This window comes from Lactuca virosa, chromosome 4 (assembly GCF_052849685.1).
Source record: "Lactuca virosa cultivar CGN04683 chromosome 4, Lactuca_virosa_CGN04683_v6, whole genome shotgun sequence".
NCBI lineage: Eukaryota > Viridiplantae > Streptophyta > Magnoliopsida > Asterales > Asteraceae > Lactuca > Lactuca virosa.
The window spans coordinates 183,002,737-183,012,457 of record NC_136429.1 but is presented as its reverse complement, the minus strand read 5'-3'; the positions used below and the strand labels follow the sequence as shown (position 1 = coordinate 183,012,457).

Genomic DNA, 9,721 nt, shown 5'->3' with positions numbered 1-9,721 from the left:
TAATTGTTTAATATTTTTCAACAGTTCTTTTATAAAAATTTAACTAATTTATTTTTATCTATTTATTTAATTATTTTTTAAACACATATCATATTATAATCAAAGCCGGCCCAAGCCCAGGGCGAGCTGGGCCACGGCCCAGGGCAGCAATTTATAATGGAGCAGCAATTTTTCAAAGCCTCTTATAGGTATTATGGTATATTTGGGCCATGTTAAGAAGACTAGTCCAGTAAAATCCATCCCGTTCAAGACTTAAGAGGGCAGCGGATTCTTGGAGACCTAATACGGCAACTACAACGGTATCCGACTCTTCGATCTAAACTTCCAATAATTGAAGATGAAGAACACGAGGCGTCCTTTCTTGAGAATGGAGATGGACATGGACGATTATAGTTTAAAATCAATATTTAGTCTGTATCGATCGCCAATCGCCATCGCATACTGCCCTGTCTCATCCGATTCACCACTTCAGCCTTCAACACTCGCTTCTCTTTCCCTCTCTGGCTCTCTCTCTCTCTCTCTCTCTCTCTCTCGCCATCGCCTACTTCTTCTTTCTTTCTTTCCTGAATCGTCCTCTATTGAATGTCTGAATCGTCCCTACTAGTTTATCTATTGCTCTAATTCTGTTGTGCTAAAGACTTAAAGCGAAGATTCAAAGGTGGATACAGCTATTGATGAATTCGTCCTCCTAAGGTCCTAACTCCTAATCAATCCAGTAAGTTTTTTCTAATATTTCAAATTTCTTGCATAACCTACTTGAAAATTTCTTGCATAACTCCTAATCCAGTAAGTTTTTGAAATTTCAGTTTTTTTATATAGCTTCCTGGAGAAGTGAACTTTCCATCCAACTCATCCGATCCAAGATTGCAAACTTGCAGTGTTGTTGATCCTAGATTACACTAAGCTTCATTAATTTTACAGGTAATTTTTTTCTTTCTTTTTCTTCTACTGCTCTTGCTTTATGATCAAATTAAGTTGTTGATTTTGATTGTTTTTATATAATCTGATAAGTTATTTGTATGTCTATTGTTGAATCTGATATAGTGATATGTACATTGCGATATATATGAATTCTGATTTTGATTTTTTTGAGATGCGATATGAATTCTTATTTTGATTTTTCTGAGATGTTAATTCAGAATTCTGAATAATTGGATGAATATAATCTGTTGAGTTTTTTAAATTCTGATTTTTGAATAATCTGATTGTGTTTTTGATTTCTGAATAATATGTTAATTTAATTTCTGAAAATCTAAAAGATACTATTTTTTTGTTTAGGTTGTGGATACATTGTTAACTTCAGGTTGTGGATACGGATTGCTAATCTCACGGATTGCTAATCTCAGGTTGTATCCTTCTTTGTTGTTACTACATCTTTTTGATTTTTAAATTTTGTTGTGAAGTTTAAATATGTTTCCTAGAAAACAACCATGTGGTGCTCAAAATAGAAAACGAAAACGAAAAGAACAAGATCTTACTAATAAATTACAAGGATCTTTAAATAAGTATTTTGTTAGAAATGAAAATAATGATGAAAATACTAATGATGTTGAAACTAATGATTTTGTTGATAATTCTAAAGGTCCAATTGAAACTTCTAATGAACCTATTGAAAATTCTAATGATCATGAAAATAATGATTTTGTTGATAAATCTAGTGATATTAATATTTTTGATCCAAGAGTATGGGATAAGTTAAATTTAAAAATGAAAGATTTGCTTGTAGAAAAATGGCCTATTAGGGAAATTGAAAATAACAAAATTTTTCCAAAAGATGCACTAGGTAGACATTTTTCTTGTGAATTTTATATTCGTAAATTAAGGAATGGTGACTCTTATGATAGAAAGTGGTTGGTGTAATCAAAAGAACTTGATAAAGTGTTTTGTTTTTGTTGTAAGTTATTTAAAACAGCTAGATCTAGAAGTAATTTGGCAACCAAAGGAATTAATGATTGGAAACATCTTAGTGAAAAATTAAATGAACATGAACATAGTTCTGAACACATGATTAATTTAAAAACTTGGACACAAACACGACTTAGGTTAAGGAAAAATGAAACAATTGATAAAGAGTTACAAGAAAGAATAAAAAAAGATACTCAACATTGGAAAGAAGTTTTGATAAGAATTATTGCTGTTGTAAAATGTTTAGCTGAATATAATTTGGCTTTTCGTGGAACTAATGAAAAAATATATAAGAAATCTAATGGTAACTTTTTAGGTGTACTTCAAATGATTGCTGAGTTTGATCCAATAATGAAACACCATTTTCAACTTATTCAAGATAAAAAAAGTCACTTTCATTACCTTAGTCATAAAATTCAAAACGAATTAATTGAATTGTTGGCATCCGAAGTAAAAAGTGCAATTATTATAAAAATAAAAAATCAAAATATTTTTCGGTAATTCTTGATTGCACTCCGGATGCAAGTCGTAAAGAGCAAATGACTTTGATTATTAGACACAAACTGACGGATATCCGTCTTGAGCATGCTCAGATAACGGGTCCTCTGAGCCTGCTCGGAAGGAAACTCCGGGCAAAACATCGTCCTCTCAGTGAACATACGGGTGATCTCTGTCACCGACTCCCCATCTTGTCTCAAACTCAGAAACTCTTGTGACAAACATTCCCGCTCGACCCGCAGAATGTAACGGGCGTGAAACATGTCCCTGAACTGCTCCCAAGTAACAGCAGCTCTCTGATCATCAGTGTAACACCCAAAAATTCAAGCCGATTTAAAACTTTTAAAAACATTTCAAACCATTAAAAATCATTACAACTTTGTTTTCAAAATGTATAATATCAGAGTTTTCCCATAAACATAAACAAAACATGAGAGGCTGTACGATCACGCCTTCGCCTTGCCGCGATCCTTGATGTACCTGAAACAATAAACTGAAACTGTAAGCCCGAGAGCTTAGTGAGTTTTCCAAAATACCCATACCTGCAACAATACACATATAATCATAAACAACATACTATGGGTCCAGTCAACCATCGGGTTGGAATACCCCAGGCCCTCAACCTTCCGGTTGGAATGCCAACATACTATGGGTCCAATCATCCTCGGGATGGTATACCCCAGGCCCACAACCAACAGGTTGGAATGCCCACATACTATGAGTGCAGTCATCCTCGGGATGGAATATTCACGGCCCACAACCAACAGGTTGGAATGCCCAGGTCTATTGGCTTTCACACAAAGCAGATAAGCCTCAACCGCCAAACAAACATGTGCACATATAACAAATAATCACATAATAGTCTATAGACAATACTTGATCTAACGGATCATACCACATAGCACATAACACCATCGCATCTACCAGGATGCCGATCTAACAGATCATACCACATATCATATAATGTTATCCTACCCTCTAGGATACCGATCTAACAGATCATACTAGCATAACATAACCATATAACAATCCAAAGGGTCGGCTTTGGTGCCTTAGACCCTTGAGTATAGTGAGGATAACTCACCTCGCAAGTAGCTCGGAAGGTAGTGTTAAACTCTTCCAAAAGTAGCTCCAACTCCCACACCTATATTCACCAATGTCCTTTGCTATCAATATTCAATTTACCAAAATACCCTCAGAAGCCAACTGGTCAACCCTTGGTCAAAGTCAAAGTCCACAGTCAAAGTCAATAGTCCATGTTGACTCGACTCGTCGAGTGTAGTTCACCAACTCGCCGAGTCCTTCCTAAACTCGAGAAGTCGTGAAATCCTTGGTTGACTCGTCGAGTTTCCCTTTAACTCGCCGAGTTCATACGTGTCCAAAGATTGGGAAAAATCCTAGCCGACTCGTCGAGTCATTCGACTGACTCGCCGAGCCCAAGGCAATCTTCATCGGACTCGCCGAGTTGTTCATTAACTCGACGAGTTCATAACCATCTTCATATGACTCGCCGAGTCGACCTTGCGACTCGTCGAGTCCCTTCAATCCCTCATCCATACAGACGCTTTTTAAGCCATGCTAAGGCTCCATATTATAGATCCAGCTTCCCAAGGCATGTTCATCACGTAAAGTTGCAAACTTTACGTGCATGCAAGGTGATAATGACCTAAAACAAGCTAAAGAAGGGGTTCTAGGCAAAAGAGCTCCACCAACATGCTAAAGACTGAGACTTTATGATGATAAGGGCCAAGATGAGCCTGGATCTGAAGTTGCAACTTCAGATCTTGGTTCATCACTCGAAATGCAACACCAAATGCCCAAAATGGTCCCAAAACTCAATATAGAAAGGGGTTTAACTAGAAGAAGCTCAAGGTGATGACTTGATACCTCCAAATGGTGATAAGCTGATGTAGACTTTAGATCCCCAGTTGTTCCTTGCTCAAAGCTTCTTGGTCTTCAAACCTTTCCTCACCAAAATCCCTTTTCCAAGCTAAGAAGTACACCAATATAGAGAACAACACGAATTAGGGTTTCTGAATTCGAGGGGAGCAGTAAGAGAGGCTAAGGGGGGATAAGTGATCCTTAAATAGGGTGCAAAACCCCAAACTTTAGGGTTTCATCTGCCAGCTCCTACTCGTCGAGTCCTTTATTGGACTCGGCGAGTAGGTCACTAAAACACGCGAACCAACCCGCTGTTACTCGACGAGCAGGGCAACCAACTCGTCGAGTAGACCTTGAAAACAAGAAAATTCTTATATTAATTCAATACCTGAGAATCGGGGCGTTACAGTTTCAGTTGGTGTTATGATGATAATTTGGTATTAAAACATTATATTTCACTGTCATTTTATGTTTATGTAAGTATCCTAGGCATCTATGGTTGTACAATAAGTTTTGGATGATTTTTGAGCTTCCATGGAATTCATGAGAGTTTGATCTTAATGTCAAAATGATGATTATGATTCCAATTTCATATGAAAATTATATTCCATGTGTTTTAGGTTCTAATCTTGTTAGTTGAAGTTTAAGCAAACTCAAATACATTTAGTAGCCATTAAACTCATGTAACGTCACAAAATATCAAGGTAAAATTTTCATTTTTAAAACAACCAGAACACCCATTTATCATTTACTCAAACACTTAAAGGTATTTTATAATAAAAACAGTTATCAGAGTACAATCCAAAAATCACAAGGTTGCGGAAAATATGGGTGTATGTGTTGCGATCAAGCCGGACCATTTCCTTTCGAACTGGAAGTACCTGAAACCATAAACAACAACTATAAGCACAAAGCTCAGTGAGTTTCCCCAAAATACCACATACCATACACATCATACATATCATACTTATCATACATGCAATAGAAGGTGCTATGTGCCAACCATAGTCTTGTTATTATTTCACGATCCGTATCATGGTCTTCCCTTGCTAGGCCGGGGGGCAAAACCCTGGGTCTTATAGAAAAGTGCAAGGAGCCACCTCCTGGTCTTCCATGCAAGCATCACAAAGACAACTATCATACAATCTATAACTAACTACCTACTTAGCTGCCAAGGTCTAAACCCTGGTCTTGCATACAGATTTGACAGGAGCCACCTCCGGGTCTTTCATATAAATGCCAAGGGCCACCCCTGGTCTTCCAATAACATAAGCCAAATGGGCCGGCATTGGTGCCTTCAACCCATAGAACAGTTGAAACCACAGATAAATCGCTGACTGCAAATCCGCTAAAATCTACGTGCTATCAAATACCAAAATGACATCCAATTAATAATCGGGTCATGACACAGACTAAGAGTCCAAATTAGGGTAAAAGACATTTTTACCCTTCCTCTGACTTGGCCCAAGGCCAAGGCCCAATCCAATTTACCAAAAGCCCAAAATCTAAAATAATAATCCAAAGCCCAATTATGGCCCAATTTTCCAAATTGGGCCCAATCCTTTCCATGATCCTTCACCCAAGAGTGTCCCATAAATTCTCAATAGCCCAACTATAAAATTCTGATGGCCCAACATGGCCCAAAACCAAGCCCATCCTACTCCAAAGCTGAAGCCCAAAACAACGAAACCCAAGCCTGCTGAGTACGCGGGGCGTACTCAGCTTGTACGCTCAGCGTACTGCTTAAAGGGATTGTACGCGATGCATACAGGCTTATACTCCCCCGCGTACTCACCAACTTTGGCCAACTTTCCAAATTAGCTCTTAATCTATTAAGACTTCGATCCAAACCCAAATTTGACTTCCTTAAGGTGGTTAATCACATAAAGTTGACAACTTTATGTGCATGCATGGCTTAATGGGGCTCTAGAGCTCAAAAGAGCTTAATAAATGACTTAATACTTTCATGAGACCAAAACCACCATAAATTTTACACCTTTATGCCTAAGGAACCCTTAATATGTCCATATCTATAAAGCTAAGCTCCAAAAACGGCCTTCACACCCAATCACCAACCAAAATGACCAAAAACATGCCAAGGAGTAGATCTATAAAATGAAATGTCAAGGTTTGAACTTTTTACCTCACAAGCCACCAAAAGGAGGTGCTAAAACTGGATCTTCAAGCCCTCCTCCAAAGAATGAGTCTTCAAGCTTCTTCTTTCCCCTCAAGATGTACAAAATCCTCCACAAAAGCTTCATAAGAGCTCAAAAGCACCAAACCATGGCTAAGGAACGAAATAGTGTTTTCAAGGGTGAGGAGGTTGGTTAAACAAGGCAACAAAAGGCTAAATTATAGCTTAAATAGGGTACAACCCACAAATTTAGGGTTTCATGATGAAGGAAGTACGCCCCGGCGTACTCAAAAAGGACCCGCGGCCATTAATCCCACTACGCCGTGCGTCCTTGGTGAGTACACCCCGCGTACTCGACCAAGCTCCAAAATACTTGAACTTCATTTGGCCCTAACTCCTTCGTCCTACGTTCATTTCCAGCAAACTTTATATCTACGGAAAGGCGACGAGAAGCCCTATACTTCTATCAACTCACCATCACCTTAAAACTTACCGAACAAAGACCCAAAATTCATAAAGGCCCGAACTGCCAAAATTATGATTATACCCTTGGGCTTCGAAACACAATCGAACACTCGGATTACTTCATCTATAACTCCCACATCCAAAAAGGGCCAATAACCTTTTTCCCTAAGGCCCTAAGCCTTATGATAACCGATAATCGGGTCACGACCCCGAATATTGAAACGATTTGAAACCGAGTGTTACAACTTAATTTGGAACAGTTAGGATTGAATTTGATAAGTTTTTAGTCGATGTTTTGGGTGAAACATACAGGTCACATGTATGTGTGACTATCCTATTGTTCCCAACAAGGTTATATGGGGCTTCTATCCAAAATTTCCTTGTTTTCATAATTATACCAATCGACATCTGAATCTACTATAGTATTCTCTTATTCCTTTATATAAGTTATAAAAAATATGTTTAGTAAGATTTATGGTTAATAGATAACTACCAAAATAATTAGCAACTAATTAGAAACTAAATTACTTAATATACCTATAATTAGCTGAGGATTAAGGTCTAGGATCACTTATGAGTTATTACTCTTTATCATTTGGTTTATTAAAAGATTAAACCTTTATTTGAGTTTATGGTTTCATAAACCCTTTTGGATATTGGTTATGGATTATAAACATTTTATTTGGAATTATGGATTATTAAACCTCTTTATTTTGGGATTGTGAAATATTAATTCCCTTGCTATATGTTGTGGGTTTGTAATTAAGCCCTTAATATTGGATTTGGTTATTGGCTTCTTTGAATAGAAATTATGAGTTATTAAATTTTTTGGGTTTTCCTTCATAGTTTTTATATCCTTGTTTGTGAATATGAGTTTATATATTATTTCTCTTGGCTATTTGAGTCTTACTACTCTATTCTTTGGTTTAACAATGTTTTTAGAAATTATTAGGTTTATATTACTTTTGGGAGTTGGTTGAGTATGACGATTTTCATTATCTGTAACGCCCGCTTTTTTTCATTAATCAAGTCGTAGAAGATTCTTTAGTTACGCTAGCTAATAATGTAAATTTTCTTATAATTAAATAAATAAGAATTCGTAATACGTGTGTGTTTATATAAATGTTATTTGTATATAAATAATATTTAAATTACTTTTATAAAAGAATGAAATAATCTATATTAAAGTTGTAGTTGTGAATACTAACTCGTGAGTATAAAGATCGTCAAAATCTGAGCTCGTATGCGAAAGTTACAATTATCAAAAGAAAACGAGAATCAGTATAGTCTACTCGTTGTTTATAGTGATCCCCGAAGCAGTATAGTCTACTCATTGCTTATAGTGATCCGTCAGGTTAGATCTCAATGGATCATTGTTATAGGATCAGTATGTGAGAATTGACAGGTTGGGTAACTAGTGGTGCATTATCATGGGGATATATCATATATGTATTGTTTGATAACGTTTGTGTTTGCAGGATTATATTTGAATATGATTTATTATCATTATAATATTGTGGGATTGAAAACCCAATATGTCTCATCAGGTTCCCAAACCTAACCTACTCAAATTATATGCATTACAGGTAGCGGTACTAAAGTCGTTGGAACTTGAATAGGAATGTTGAGTGAATAAGAGACAACTTATAATAGTATTCGGGACAAATATGTCTTTATATTGTAACATATGTTGTGTATTTATTATGACATCCTTAGTGTTTTTGGTATTTTGAAACAAAGTTTGTTACTCAATATGTTTTGTCAAACTAGGACTTTCTGCAAACAAAGACAACACGGTTTTGAAGTCATAAAGAAAAATTTTATTCATTTATGAAAAATAAGGGATGTCACGTTATCATTACTCTGAATGAGTCAAACATCAATTATTCTAATTTGGAAATTCTATTGCTTTACTTATTTTGACTTGTGTTCAGAATAGATATTTAAGACTTGCTTAGAATATAACAATGATATTTAGAAGGTCTCGGGTTGTGATGTTGCATTTGATCTTATGATATTATTAATTGGATGATTGTCTCGCTCTTTTAAATAAAACACTAAGTTTTTTTTGGTACTTTGGGACCAAATTCCGCACAAAAATATTTTTAAGTATTTTAAATTATACCAGGACCGTATTTTCCACATAAATTAAGATAAAAAAAAATTATAAAAAAATCAATGATTTTTTAATGATTTTTTAAACTACCTTAACGAGGGGTGTTTCATTGCAGAAGTTTGAATGGTGATAAACTGAAAGTCACGAGATTTTAAGCAAACATAGTTGACTCCTATAATCGTCTTAACGATAAATGTATTTTTATGCACCCTACCATGCAAATGAGGGTAAGAGGTGGCTCTAATACTCGATTGTGAGAGGAGGTTTGGATGGGGAATGTGATCTAGGATATGTGCTTTAGAAGTTGATAAAGGTTGTTGTATTAAGGATCATTGGCAAGATGGGGTTTGGAAATGGTCTTGGCATAGGGTTGTTTGGTGAGGTGTTGAATCTAATCAACTTGAGATTTGACCTTGTTGTGCATAAATTTTACTCCTCCTAATGATATATATTGTTTGTTGTGTGTGGGACTTAAAATCCATCTGAGACATTCATAGTTAGTAGTACCCGTTAGCACATCGATGAAATGTGCTTAGAATGAATAGAGTAGCCCAAAATCTTGAACGGGAATTTGGATCAAAAGAAAGCATTTGAAGATGTAACGCTCACTACTTTTTAATGTTTTGGAACTTTCATTATTCATTGATTTTCAGAGCGGCTAAACCAAAGAAGACGGAACAATTTTAACATGATTATTTCTTATTCTTTCTTTTTGTTGGTTA

At 36.0% G+C, this 9,721-nt stretch overlaps 1 long non-coding RNA gene across 1 annotated transcript; it reads left to right on the top strand.

Moving 5' to 3' along the window:
- The first annotated feature begins 273 nt into the window (after positions 1-273).
- On the top strand, positions 274-8,635 carry LOC145107810 (uncharacterized). Its single transcript, XR_013707985.1, has 3 exons — positions 274-715; positions 807-921; positions 1,279-8,635. It is a non-coding gene; the product is annotated as an uncharacterized LOC145107810 (long non-coding RNA).
- The last annotated feature ends 1,086 nt before the right edge of the window (positions 8,636-9,721 follow it).